The 14,217-nt window shown below is 46.0% G+C and overlaps 1 protein-coding gene across 2 annotated transcripts in view; it reads left to right on the top strand.

Moving 5' to 3' along the window:
• DPYD (dihydropyrimidine dehydrogenase) overlaps window positions 1-14,217 on the top strand; it is a 548,339-nt gene that overhangs the window by 362,263 nt on the left and 171,859 nt on the right. The gene's annotated exons all lie outside the window — the stretch shown is intronic.

The raw sequence follows: 14,217 nt of genomic DNA, 5'->3' as shown, positions 1-14,217 counted from the left end.
GATTCAATAAATGGAATCTTCGTGCTGAGCTGCTTTCAAAAGCCTAATGAATAAAATGTGGAAATATATGTTAACATGTAGAAAATGCAGTATCTTTATGTAACTTGAGACAGTGTTGTATGGTAGAAAGCCGTGTAAAAGCTTAATGCCAAAAAGGTGAGTATTGTATCTAATTTAACTTTTAAGCTCAGTGGGAAATGGTGTGAATTAAAGAATGTGAAATGTCGTAATTTATGACAAATGTCCTAGTCTTGGAAAGTTTACTTTATCTCCACACCTGGCACTTGCACATAGTAGGTGCCTGTACATAGTAGGGCCGTGTAAAGAGTAAGTACTCAATTCTTTTTTTTTTTTTCAAGTTATCAAATTGTTTGAGTTAAACTCAGAGGCCAGAGGCCCTCATCGGGAAGGGCAAACGTTTCCGCCTGTTCCAATGAACACAGGTTGCCGTTCCCATGTTAGCATTCAGGGAGGGTCGTAAAGTGTCTTGTAAATATTTCATTAACATTCAGAGCAGATCTGTGGTGAAGGCAGAAACCATTCTGAAGCAGCAGGAGGGGAGGGCCCAGTCAGACGTTGTTCGAGTGTGTTCTCTGTTCCACACATGGCAGCTCGCCCAGTGCATGTGGTCACAGAACCAGGCCCAGAGCTGCCCAGTGCCGGGAAACGTCACCACAATACGTCATGGCTCCCTGAGCCCTGGTTACCTGGCAACCGTCCGGGTGTCAGGAAGTGTCCCTTAATTAAAAAGGGGGAGGTTCCCGAAAGGACACCTGGAACCGGGTTCTCTTCTGCTCCCCTTTCTTGGTCTCTGAAACTCAGAACCAAACTAGTTTTCAGTCACATGGATAGAAACGGCTTTGGAAAATTTCAACCCATTGGCTGATTATTGCAAAGAAGAGATAATTTTGCTATATATTCTTCGACCCCCAGATGGCGATTACTCAGCAGATGTTGCCTGGCCTTGGCCCGATTTTTCCGGGAGGGCATTTGCTCTGCGACCCCATCCGAGCGTCTCAGGCGTGTCCCCTCCCGGGAATCATTCAGCCACGTCAATTTCTGCACAGCCTTTGGCTGAATGAGGAGGCCCGGTGCTAACGTTCTGCAGTTAAACATCGCTTTCTAAAACTCTTGGAAAACGTACGTCCCCAGAACTAGGCTCTCACGCTGAAGGAAGCAGGGACATTCCCGTTTCATGTGTTCGTTGTAACGTCTAAAATGAAAGCCAAGTCTCCCTGCCACCAAGTTTAGAAATTGTCTTTTGAATTCTATTCTCTCATAAATTAGCTAATTGGAAAATAAAGCACGTTTCATCATTTCTGCTCCACTGTGATTGAAGCGGTCACTCTGCCTCAGGACACGGGCGTGTTCAATATTATAAGTGGGGGGAAGGGAGACTATCAGTGCATTAAAAGTAACTAACAGCTTTGCTATAACTGTGGCTCTTGAGAGTGGGCACAGACATGTCTGGGGCCTGTTCATCTTCTTTACCTCCTTTCTCCACCTCCTGTTCCCACCGCCTCTTCCTCCCTCCGTGAGGGTCATGGCCTTGACCCCTTGAGGGGATGCGGACGTGTGCTCAGTGCCGGGGGCAGAGGAGCAGGCAGGTGTCATAGTATGTTTTCTTCTTGAAACATCTGGTTTCTTCCACCTTCACCTCAAATATTTTCTTGCAAATATTTAAGTGAAAAATACTGCCATTGCACCTGAGTGCTTTCGAATTAACTATATGTGTATATATTTAAACATGTACATGTATATTTAAGTTTTATACACGCGCCCATAAATGACTAAAAATTGTGAAATTTGTGAGCAGAGAAGGCTGTCCCCTTTACTCTGCAGCATAATAGGTATCGTATGTATTTATGGAATTTGTAGAACTAAAGACGATCTCAAGCTACCCTTGGGAATTTGATTTGTGCATTTTCTGCAGAGTGAAACTCGATACACAATCTTTAACACTTACTAGGTATTTCAAGGTCGTCCCATTCTTTGTTTTTCCATCGACCATCTCTTTCACCATGATCTAGCCCCGCGCTGTCCTGGAGCGCCAACTTCCATCTCTAAAATACGCGATTTGAACTCGATGACCTCTCACTCCCTTCCAGCTTTGAGGGATTCTGGGGGTGCTGATGTTGCGGGTCGCAGGCAAATCAGATTGTGTTTGAATCACCCATAAAAAATCATGGATAAAACAAAAACAACTAAAGAAATAAATTCGTTTTATGCTGTTCTTTTAAAACATACTTTCTTTAACCTTTCTCATGGCATGCACAACGGTGTTTTACTTAAGTGCTTCCTAATTACTTTCATGTCAAGCAGTACTGCCTGCTTTTTGGTGTATGTTGTTTGGTTTGAGAAGCTTTGGTTTAATGGGTAAGCACCTGCTGTGGCTAAAAAGGGAACCTTGGGCTTTTCCACATCGGCCTGTCCTTCTATCAGACCCACTGCTTTAGTTAAGGTCCTCCCCCAGTGCCCCCCTTGATGCTCCAGCGGTGGTGAAAACAAGCTCCATTTGTGGTTACATACACGCCAAAAAATCAGAGTTTTACTACAACAGGAAAAAGAATATTTGAGTCTTCTTCCTTCTCTGAAGTAGGTTGAGTTTTCTTCTCATTTAACAGAAATGAACAGTGGTCTCATGTGTTCCCGCTGACGACCTGGTCAGCAGTTTGGGGGTCCTCAGTGCTAACCAGCAAACAAGCTGGATGTAGGAGGGGAGACAGTGAGGACGGCCCCTGACAGATTGGGGTTCCAGCATCAGCGTTAAACATCAGTAACTGAACCCCAAGTGCGGGAGCAAGTTGGCTCTAACAGGCTTTGGTTGTTCTGAATTTCCGCTTCTCTAAGTACGTAAAAGTGCAGGAAACCCAAACCTACTCTCAGGTGTTCTGTCCCTGTGAATAGGGAAGCTTCTTGGATGTTTCCATGTTCAGATCTAAAGTTGTCCACCACAGTCTCTGAACCGACGCCCCGAGACAGCATCTGGCTTGGAAAATGTTGAGCGAGAATGGCTCCTGTAAGATTCAGATACAGTGGCATCTCTTAAGGTCTCCTCCTTTCCCAAATGCTGAGTGACTGACCCTCTGGTGTCTTTTGAGAATCATAGTGGACATTTTTGCTTCTGCCCTGCGGACCCTCCGAACCCTGATTTGGGCTTGAGTGTCTTTCTGCTTGTGGGGTGGTTATGTTTTTGACATCGTCCCCAATATTTTAGAAATAGGTGGATTTGACAGAAGAACCCTGTGTCTTACTTCTCCTGTGCCCATGGGGTGCTGTGGCCATGCTTGGCTTCCCCACTCCGTGGCAGCGTGGACCCCGAGCTCCTCGGGCCCCTTCGTGCTGGCTGTGGATTGTATGAGCAGCAGCAAGCGTTTGGCCGAGGGTCAGCTCCTTCTCCAACGTGGCTTTGGTCAGTGCGTGCCTCCCTTATTCAGCCTGTGACTATCAACATCAAGCCCTCCCAGGGTTTTTGTTGACCTTCTGTGTTCTTGACCTTGAAGAGTCCAGGCTGCAGTCTTCAGCCAGCGGTACCTTGCGTTCTTGGACTGTCCACCAGCTATGGAAAGAGGAACGGTCGGGCTGGTGGGGAAAGTGTGGGGGCAGAGGCCCCGCCCTCCCGCCTGCCTATCCTGGCAGAAAGGCGGGGGAAGTGGCAGCGTGTGCCTGCTCAGGACTCACCAGACAGTCGTCCTCTTGAAGTGATTTTTTCCCATCAGAGCACATGCATGTTTAAAGCTTCTCGTTGTCAGTTATTCTTCAATCAGGCTGTTTCCTGCTTCTCAGTAGACTCTCTCCAACCCCCTCCACTAAGAGCTCATTGAGAGCTTTCTTCTACGGGGAGCCATCTTGTTTTAAGCTTGCATGGAGAACATTTGGAAGAGAAACTTACTAGATGTTCTCTCTCTGTAGAGATGACAGAGCCGGGATAAATTAAGTGCGGTGCACCTGCCCCAGTCGGCAGTAAGGAAGGAGCTCTGTGGGGGCGGTGCCTACAGTGAAGGCACAGTGACCTTGATAGGGGTACACCCCGAGAGAATACACTCACAAAGGGTTGTTATGGAGAACAGAAAATGAGAGTGTTCTCTCGGTGTCTCTTGTGTTCTTGGCGTTGTGTTAGGTATTCCCAGTCCACGCTCCGTTCGTCTCGAGGGGGAAGGTAGGAAAGTTTCCGTGTCACAGACAAGGAGCAGTGCTATTCCGGCACGTGGCAGGTTCCGTAAATGACGTTTGGACAGATCAGTGAAGGTATGAATGAGCGAAAGAGTGAACAGGTGAATGAACCCTTCCTGCAAAGTGGTTCTCCCCGCCACGGGCATTGAGAAGACCCTGGGCAGGGTGTTGCATGACTACGACGCAGTAAAGCAATTCTTGACTCTTTTGTAAGTTGACGACTTCCATCTCAAATCACTTCTGAATGATTGGAGGTGTAAACCCTCTGAAACCAATCTTAATGCCTCGTTGTGACATCTGTGTTATCTTCCCTCCTCAGCCCTGTTGGGTCTCGTGTGTCTGATTTCTCCGGCTTGTGTCTTGAATGCCCTCTAACTATGTTTGTCCAGAATATGGACTACGCACAGATCCCTGCTATTTACATGTTGTTTACCATGGATCCATGTTATTTACCCATAATCCCCCATGGTTATTTACCCACAACCCCCCATGGTTTGGGCAGCAGCCTGTCCCCTCTCTACGTATTCCATCTTGGGAACTGGATCATTTTTTTTTTAAAGAGTGAGAATTTTTTTCCATGTTCCCGGAGGAGTTTGGAGGATGAAAGACGTCAGAGTCGCTGACTGTGATTGCCTTTGGCAAACTCGCTGTGTCACAGTCAGGTCTGTACCCGGGACGGGGGAAGAGAAAGGAAACACAGGGCCTCCGCATGGTGTCTGGTGGGAGGGCCAGCATTATTTTCACCCGCACCCACGCCCAGCGCCTAACGCGGAGAGTGCCGGGTCGCAAACGCCCCTGGCACGCTGTCTGAGAGCAGGCACGGGACGTGACCCCTCCGGTGCTGTCCGCCAGGCTCCAGACCACAGTCTAACTCCTGGATCCCTCGCTGCAGCTCCGTGAGTTATCACTCCCGTTTTACAGACGGGAGAAGCCAAAGGTGAGATGTGCGTGATGTGGCCAGTCACAAGGCAGGGAGGCGGCAGCGGCAGCACCTAAATCCTGACTGTGGGCCTGCAGAACCAGGGCCCCGCAGCTCGCCCCAGGCTCCCCTTGCTCCTCTGCGGCAGGAGTCTCGCAGGAGCTGCGTGGCCAGCATCGGTGCATCTCTTCACCACGCGTCCCTCTTTGAAGGTGGCGCGGTTTATGGAAATCGTGAAAGCCCCGCTGTATAAATACCACCAAAAAGGCCAGCTTCCTGAAAATGATCGGAAGACACAATTTGAATGATCTTTATTTTTGTGTGATTTTAAGTTTTTTCTGTATCCAAATTTGTCTGCAGAGAGAAACCCTAACAGTTTTTTTGTAAATCTCCAGACGTGGTTAAAATAGCGTGCAGTTTTCCAGTGATACATGTGAATCACCAAGGTCTGCTTTTACGTTAAAAATCCACTTTGTATCACTTCAGTTTGACGTCATGCTGCCCATCAAGGAGACCATACGCGGTGTGGGGGGGATTGGGAAACTACCCCTGGTAGCTGGTGAGGACTCTGGAGAAGCGGCAGGGGGTGAAGACCCCACGGCGGTGCCCAGGGTGTGCACAGCGCCCTCCAGGGCCATCTGTGGTCAGGCCGGCCTGCTCTTCCAGCCCACCTCTCCACAGGACAGATCGTTAAGGCATCCAGCGGTGGGCAGCATGTCCATATAGCTGCTGCCCTTCACCCTTTAGAGCCAGCTGGCAGGAGTGACCACGATAAATCCTGCACCGCCTCGTGCAGCTGCGACACACTGCTGGTGGGATAGCAGTGTGGCGGGGGCGGGGGTGTCAGAAAATCATTTTGTTTGTTTCTTACTAGATTCCATGCTTGTTCCTCTTTTCCGGGTCTGTTGTTCTGGGGGTTCTGCGTCTGACAGTTCTTTTCCTAGGGCTGGCTTTGTGCTTCTCTTGTTTCTGCCTTCGTGTGGCTTTGCTGTCCTTTGTCTTTCTGCCTTATGGTCTCATACAACACAGGAAACAGACTCGCTTTCCGTCGGCATTCTGTCACAAGGGGTTACGTGGTGTCGGTGTTTACTCTCGGCACAGGGGGACGTTCCTGCGTGTACTTCTGTTCCTTACAGTTCCGAGAATCCCGGACACGCGTCCAGCAGAGCACCAGGCTGACGCGGCAGAGACGATGAAAGAGACCAGCAGCACAGTTCCCTGAGGACAGTGCCCACCCGCTTCTCCCTGGTAAATTGGCTCCCTTAGAATCCAAGGCTCTGTTCCTCCTTTCAGATTATTTAGGGTTTTCATCGTTTCTCCACTGGTGCATCTGCTCCACCGGGGCAATGGTCTTGACCCCCACTCTTGCCTGTCTACCTGTCTGCTTTTTCCTTCCTTTGCTTTTCATTGATAACAAGGTACTTCTGGTAGACGGACATCCCCTGATGCAGTTAACGCTCCAGTTGCTAACTGAGGGACTGACATGTGGCGGGAGTGGTGCAGGTGCTCGGGGCGCTGGGCACTGTGGGTTCCGTCCTGCCTCTTGTGGGCTTCAGTTGGTCAGCCCCTGTGTCCAGGCTTTCCCTCCTTCTGTGGACGTCGTCCCTTGTCTCCCTGCCTCATCCATTTTCCCCACTGTGATGCCTTCAGACCGCGTGCTGCTGTTTGTCATTTAGATTTGTCTACAGAGCATGTCTGGTTTTCTGCCTGAATTCATTGCATTGGATGAGAAAGCGCAAATCTCCTTGGCGGGAGACACCCAAGAAAATGCCGGGCTCTCCAGTCCCTCTTCCGTGCTGCCGCTGAAACAAGCCCCACCGCCGACAGGACTGTGGACTCATACTTCCAAGTAGCTGAACTTAATTGTATTAATATGCGTACTTGTTAATTATCAGTGAATTAAATCAAAATCCGCAACTGAACTCTTTCTCTCACAGTATTTAGCTCTTTTTTTTCCTTTTAAATGTGTTTCTCTTAGCTTGTTTCTACCGGCTCGGTCCTTTTTCCTTTTTATACACTTACTCTGTTTGGGTCCTGTTTCTCCTGAATTACCTTTGACTTTCTTTCTGTTCCTATGGTGTTTTTTACATTTTCTTTCTCTAGCTTTTTTTTTTTTTTAACTTTATTCTGTTTCAGAGTGATTGCCATTTTTATTTTTGTGTGGTTGCTCTTTTTTAAAAAAATATATTTTATTGATTATGCTATTACAGTTGTCCCATTCCCTCCCTTTGCTCTACTCCATCCTGCACACCCCCTCCCTCCCACATTCCCCCCCCCTTTAGTTCTTGTCCATGGGTTATACTTATAAATTTTTGGCTTCTACATTTCCTATACTATTCTTACCCTCCCCCTATTTATTTTCTACCTACTATTTATGCTACTTATTCTCTGTACCTTTCCTCCCTTCATCCCCCTCCCACTCCCCTGTTGATAACCCTCCATGTGACCTCCATTTCTGTGGTTCTGTTCCTGTTCTAGTTGTTTGCCTAGTTTGCTTTTGTTTTTGTTTTAAGTGTGGTTAATAACTGAGTTTGCTGTCATTTTTACTGTTCATATTTTTTATCTTCTTCTTCCTAGATAAATCCCTTTAACATTTCATATAATAATGGCTTGGTGATATTGAACTCCTTTAACTTGACCTTATCTGAGAAGCACTTTATCTGCCCTTCCATTCTAAATGATACCTTTGCTGGATACAGTAATCTTGGGTGTAGGTCCTTGCCTTTCATGACTTGCAATACTTCTTTCCAGCCCCTTCTTGCCTGCAAGGTCTCTTTTGAGAAATCAGCTGACAGTCTTATGGGAACCCCTTTGCAGGTAACTGTGTCCTTTTCTCTTGCTGCTTCTAAGATTCTCTCCTTCTGCTTAATCTTGGGGAATGTAATGATGATGTGCCTTGGTGTGTTCCTCCTTGGGTCCAGCTTCTTTGGGACTCTGAGCTTCCTGGACTTCCTGGAAGTCTATTTCCTTTGCCAGATGAGGGAAGTTCTCCTTCATTATTTGTTCAAATAAGTTTTCAATTTTTTGTTCTTCCTCTTCTCCTTCTGGTACCCCTATAATTCGGATGTTGGAACGTTTAAAGATGTCCTGGAGGTTCCTAAGCCTTTCCTCATTTTTCCGAATTCTTGTTTCTTCATTCTTTTTTGGTTGGATGTTTCTTTCTTCCTTCTGGCCCACACCGTTGATTTGAGTCCCAGTTTCCTTCGCATCACTATTGGTTCCCTGTACATTTTCCTTTGTCTCTCTTAGCATAGCCTTCATTTTTCCATCTAGTTTTCGACCAAATTCAACCAATTCTGTGAGTGTCTTAATAACCAGTGTTTTGAACTGTGCATCCGATAGGTTGGCTATCTCTTCCTCGCTTAGTTGTATTTTTTCTGGAGCTTTGAAGTGTTCTGTCATTTGGGCCATTTTTTTTTTTTTTGTCTTGGCGCTTCTGTTACTTAAAGGGGTGGAGCCTTAGGTGTTCACCTGGGTGGGGTAAAGCTGGTAGCTGCGCTGTGATGCTGTATGTGGGGGAGGGGCCAACAGGGAGCAATGGCGCCCACTCCACTCTCCACCGGATTTCAGTCACTCCCTCCACTACCCACAATCAAACTGGGCCCCTCTGGTGCTGCTTCCCGAGTGGGTGGGTTTGTGTGCATTCTAGGCCCCTGTGGGTGTCTCCAATGAGCTCTCCTGTGAGGCTGGGAGTTTCTCCCACTGCCGCCTCAACTCCCATGGGTGTTTTCAGTCAGAGGTTTGAGGCTTTATTTCCCCGTGCTGGAGCCCTGGGTTGTGCAGTATGTCACCCAGTCCACCAGCTGCTGCCTCGCCAGCCAGCTGCAGCTTTGCCCGCCCTGCTGCACAGTCTGCCACCTCGCTGGGTCTGCCAGCCGCCGCCTGGCCGTGAGTCCTCTCCTCCCCTCCTACCAGTCTGGGTGAGTGTTTCTTCTTTATCTCCTTGGTTGTTGGACTTCCATACAGTTCGATTTTCTGTCAGTTCTGGTTGTTTTTTGTTTTTAAATTGTTGTTGTCCTTCTTTTGGTTGTGCGAGGAGGCACAGTATGTCTACCTACGCCTCCATCTTGGCTGGAAGTCTCTTTTAAATAAAAAGTGCTATACTTGCTCAGAAAAGTTAGTTGATGGTTTCTACCGCTGAAACGCTTCTCTGTCTCTGTGCTGGTTCCACTTGGTGTTTTTGCTCTCTCTCCTAGTCCCAATGTCTCCAGGTTCCCAGCTCTGTGTTTTCGTCATTCTAGGATGTTTTTTCTTCTCTTGCCACTTTGAAATCTGCCCTTTAACTTTCTCCTGTATCAGTTTTCTTCCTGTTTTTTAAGACACACTGGTCCCTTTAATATCATTTTGCAAATGCCAGGCAAACATCTTCTCTTATGTTATTTTTACTGGCTGGACCTTCAGAGTCAGCGCTCCAGCCTGAGGTCTGGTTCCTTCTATGTGCCCAGGAGAATGAGTCAGGGGCCCTGGCAGCCTCCAGAGGCAGAAAGCCGCTCACGTGACATTCTCAAATACCGCAGTCTCCCATTGCAGATTAGTTTCTTCCCAGCTGGGGAAGAGAAGAGAGGGGGCAGAGGCCAAGGCTGTGAAGATGGTCATAAAGTGAACGGAGCTCCTAGACCGGGAGGAAATCAGTACGGGGGGAGCAGGACCCCCTAAGGGTGTCACAGGAGGCATATGTTTGGTGGCAGGATTGGAGATGAGAAGTCCCCCAAACCACGCACAGGCTCATTCCTAAAAGGGCGGGGCTTTTAGAACCAGTGCCACCAAGCAAACCAAGCTGATGCATGTGCTCCGTGAGTTTTGTCACTAACTGGCCCCACTGTGTGCCTGCATCGATGCCTCTGACACGTGCCCTAGTTTTTAAAAGTCAGCATTAGCAGTCTCTTGTGAACCTTCTACTGCACGTTTGTCAACCAGATTCCACGTACGACATGAACACGTAAGTGATAGTTCAAAATCAGTACGTGAAACGATCCCAAACCATTACATCACACAGTTTGATTTCTCTCCCGATGTCATGGCCTCTGATGTCGGTAGTAATCGGAGCTCTGCTCTCCCTGTGCCTTGGCTAGTGCTGCTCTTGTACAAAGCCTGCCATCTTTGAAGACAACCTCTCCAAAAATAAGCTGTTAATTTATGAGTTACTGTATTTCACCAAACCCAGGCTCGAAACTTGCAGATCACCTCGGATGTGAGCAGTGGGAAGCTTGGCTGCAAAATTGTCCCGTCTTATACACGGACGAGTCAGTAAAAAGCCGCTATGGGCAACCCACGTTTCAGTGTAAATTGTGATAATAAGAGAGAAAGTAGGTAAATTGGGAAGGCTAGATTATATTTTTGAATTGTTGTATACAGGGCTGCATGTTGGATGAGGAAGCTTTCAAGTCAGGCATTTTGAACTAAATCTTAGGACGTGAGTAGGTAAGTCCTTCCCCTCACCGACTCAGCAGCCTGTATTGTAGCGAAGCTTAATTTTACTGGGTTGAAAAGGAACGTTCAATTCCTTATCGCTTTCTTTTCCCCCTTTGGGCACGCTTTCCTGACATCCTCACCTCTCCTGCAGCCCCCACGAAGAGCAGTCACGTGCCTGAGACACCTTCCTCCACCTCACTGGATTACCTTTCTTTCTCATCTTTATCTTTTCTATTTCTTTAATGATGTTTTTCTCCTCTTCCTGCTTCCCTAGTATTTTTCTTGTTTGGCTCTGATTCACGTTTTCTGTCTTTCTCAGTGTGGTCATTCCCATTTTGGTAAAAATTTGCAGGATTGGCGTATATCACTAACAACTAACAGCTTTCTCTTTTCGAGAGTGTATTATATGCTCCAGGGAAGAGGTTACCGTTTCAGGTCGACTCTGTGACTTAATTCTCAAACAACCCTCTGAGCTAATACTACTAGTTTTCCTGTTTGGGGAGATACTGAAACAAAAGCGTGAAAAGGCTGAGCAATGTGTTCAAAGTCTGCAGCCTGGACATGGCCAAGTGAGCCTCAGGTCAGGGTCAGACTGCCTGTGACCCCCTGCTCCTTGCGCCTCCTGTAAGAGAAGCCAGGCTTCGTTCACTTGCTTTCACTCTCGCTGTAAGAACCGGTGCTGTCCTTGCTGCAGCTTCCTCCTTCCCTAATTCTGATGGGGCAGCACTGTGTCTATATGGGGTTTGCATCCTATGGCGTTAACATCCTGACCCATGTCCACCTTGCCCTGCAGTGTCGTCTCCCTTCTGCCTGCCAACCACCGACGAGTAGTTTTCGCATGGAAGCAATGCCTGCCCCAGCTTTGATGCTGGAGTAAACGCCGTCCAAGGGCCGGGTGTACGTCCTGTCCTTTCCATACCTATCCCATTGCCTGACATCCATAGTGCCCAGATAAAGGCCAGGTGATCAGCTGCAATGAGTGAGCCCTCCAGGCCCATCTGCTGTTCGGTTCCCTGGCGATACCATGGTTTCCTCACGACATGGAGAAAAGCAGGCAGGTCATCGCTGTTCCTCCATGTAGACTGAGGGGGCGCTCACGGCCCTTCCCAAGTGGTCTGTTGGGCAAGAACGTCTCTTAGCTTTACACGTTTTTATTTATCCTCCTTCACAGGACTTGGATACAAAATAGGAAGCAGGGTGATTTGACTAAGCAGTTAACTGTTTATTTTGTAGACGCCAACAATCTCACATCCTTGAAAAGGTTTTGTAGGATTTTTAATAAATACTCCCCAGGAGCTTATGTTTTTATTGCAAATTCCAATTTGACAACATTTAATCCCTTGTTATGGCTTTGTCAGACTTTTAATTCAATTATTCAAAACATGAAACAAAAGCAAATAATTGTAGATAGCACAGTAATATTAGCAGAATTAGCAGAGTGCCGAGAATTATTAAAGAGGACATTATGTTTGTTAATCGGGCATTTAATTTTGCTTCTGTTTGTTGATGGAAAACATCCTCTTGGCAAGGATTTTTTCAAAACCCTTAATTGTGGAAACACACCCTTAACAGCCGTGAATATGTCGCACAAGCAAAAGCTGTTTGAAGCCCAATTAGCCAGAAAGAGTAGGATTTCCATTTTAACTGTAGAGCGGCTGACCCGCACCCCGTGTGGTGGGTCTTCCTGCACAGAAAAAAGGCAGGTCTGTGAACCTGGCTTTCAAAACAGCCAGTGCTTATTACATGGGGCAGGCGTAACCTTGCTACTGAAAGGTCACCGTGGGAAAGGAAACCGCAGGCCAGTGTCACTCATGAACATCGACACAAACCAGCAAAGAACACGTTAACACGTGGTAGTCGACATGCATCACAGGGCACGACGTGACCATGTGGGACTCGGTGAAGCAAGGTTGGTTTGATCCCCTCCCCCAAATTTAGTTAATAAAAACCATCACATAAACAGGTGAAAAATAAAGGAAAAAATCATATGATCGTCTCAGGTGATACAGAAAATAAGGTTGGATCAAATTCAACAACTATTCCAAATTTTTTTTTAAATCTTTGAAAACTATGAATAGGAAGGAATTTTCTTAAAGTGATTAAACATACTTGTCAAACAACTGTAGCAAATATCAAATTTAATGGTGAAGTGCAGTGAGCTTTTTATGTTTTTATTTTTTATTTTTTAAAGATCAGATGTGAACCAGGATGCCTGTTATTTGTGAAACTGTTCTTCATTGTGCTGGATGTTCAATGGAAATTCAGCAAGAAAAATAAATTCAAAATAAAATGAAAGTACAAAAATAAAAAATGTGTATAAGGATTGGACAAATAAATTATTCACATATCTTTTAGTAATCTAGAATGACATATAAAATAATCCACTGATAAATGATTAGAATTAATTAGAAAAATTGCTAAGGAAAATACCAACATGCAGACATCAATTTCATTTCCATTCACCAAGTTTGAAATGGATTTTTTTAAAAAAACCATTTTGCATTAAAAATAGAAATAACATGTAATCTAACAAAACGTGCACAATTATTATGTAAAAATTGTAGAATTTTTACTGAAAGAAATTTTTAAAAGATAAAAAATAGAAAACATCCAGTTTAGGAATTACACATTTTTCCAGATTAATCACAAGATTCACTGCAAACCCAATCAAAATCCCAGCAGACCTATATGGTTACTAAAAAGACCAAGTATTCAAGGCATTCAATAATTATAATAATAGTAGTAGTAGAAAAGATTTATATAGCAGTTTTTTCTGTGCTAGTCACTGTTCTAAGTACCTAACATAAGTGGAGGTGGCTTTAATCAGCATCAGAAATTCTTACAGAGCTACAGCTCTTAAGATAACGGTTTTGACGGAGTCTTAGGTACATTGTGCAAAGCTGCAGAATGGGGAGATCAGAGAATGCACAGACACAGGGAAACTTCCTTTGCGTGGGCTGTGCTTGCCAACCAGTGCAGAAATGTACTAGGACCATGGCCGCCTATTCCCAGAGTCACCCACAAGTGACGAAAGACCCGGACGTCGCAGGCGTCATGGCGAACATCGGGAAAACAGTACTGGAGCTTGGGCAGCTGACCACAGGCCAGGGAAGCAATCCTGAAGGCAGAAAAGGCACGCGTCCTCAGAGATTCCTGTCAAGAGATACCGTGACTAGAGTAAAAAGACAAGTTATAAACTGGAAATGAACACTTGCCCTACGAAAAACAGACAGGTATAGTATTTCACATGTATACATTTTTTCAAATTAAGAAAAAGCAAGATAATCCAATAGAAAGATGGGCAAAAGGACAGTAATAACAGAAAAACTGTGAACAGCCAGTGGCATCTACAATGGAAAATGCAGGAAAACGTGTAATGAAACAGTGGAAAGCTATATAGCAATAAAAAATGAGTGATACACACCTCCGAGCAAAAGCATGATTGAACTTAGCAAGGAGAATGTTGAAATAAAAACAGAAGGTTCAGGAGAATAAGTCAGACTGTTATTCCATGTATATATCACGTAAAAGCATTTGGCATTAAATTATATGTTTTAGGGATGTACATGTATGTGGTGAAACCACTTTTGAAAAGCGAAGGGGTGTATGGTGGTTAGCAGAGGGGAAGGGGGGATAAATAGTGAAGGAAGGGGCCTTGACCGGGGGCCGTGAACACATAGTACACTATACAGACGATGTGCTGTAGAACTGTA

The sequence above is a fragment of the Desmodus rotundus genome, chromosome 12 (assembly GCF_022682495.2).
Source record: "Desmodus rotundus isolate HL8 chromosome 12, HLdesRot8A.1, whole genome shotgun sequence".
NCBI classification, from domain to species: domain Eukaryota; kingdom Metazoa; phylum Chordata; class Mammalia; order Chiroptera; family Phyllostomidae; genus Desmodus; species Desmodus rotundus.
Note: the sequence above shows the minus strand (reverse complement) of the source record. Positions and strands in the feature narration are given on the sequence as shown.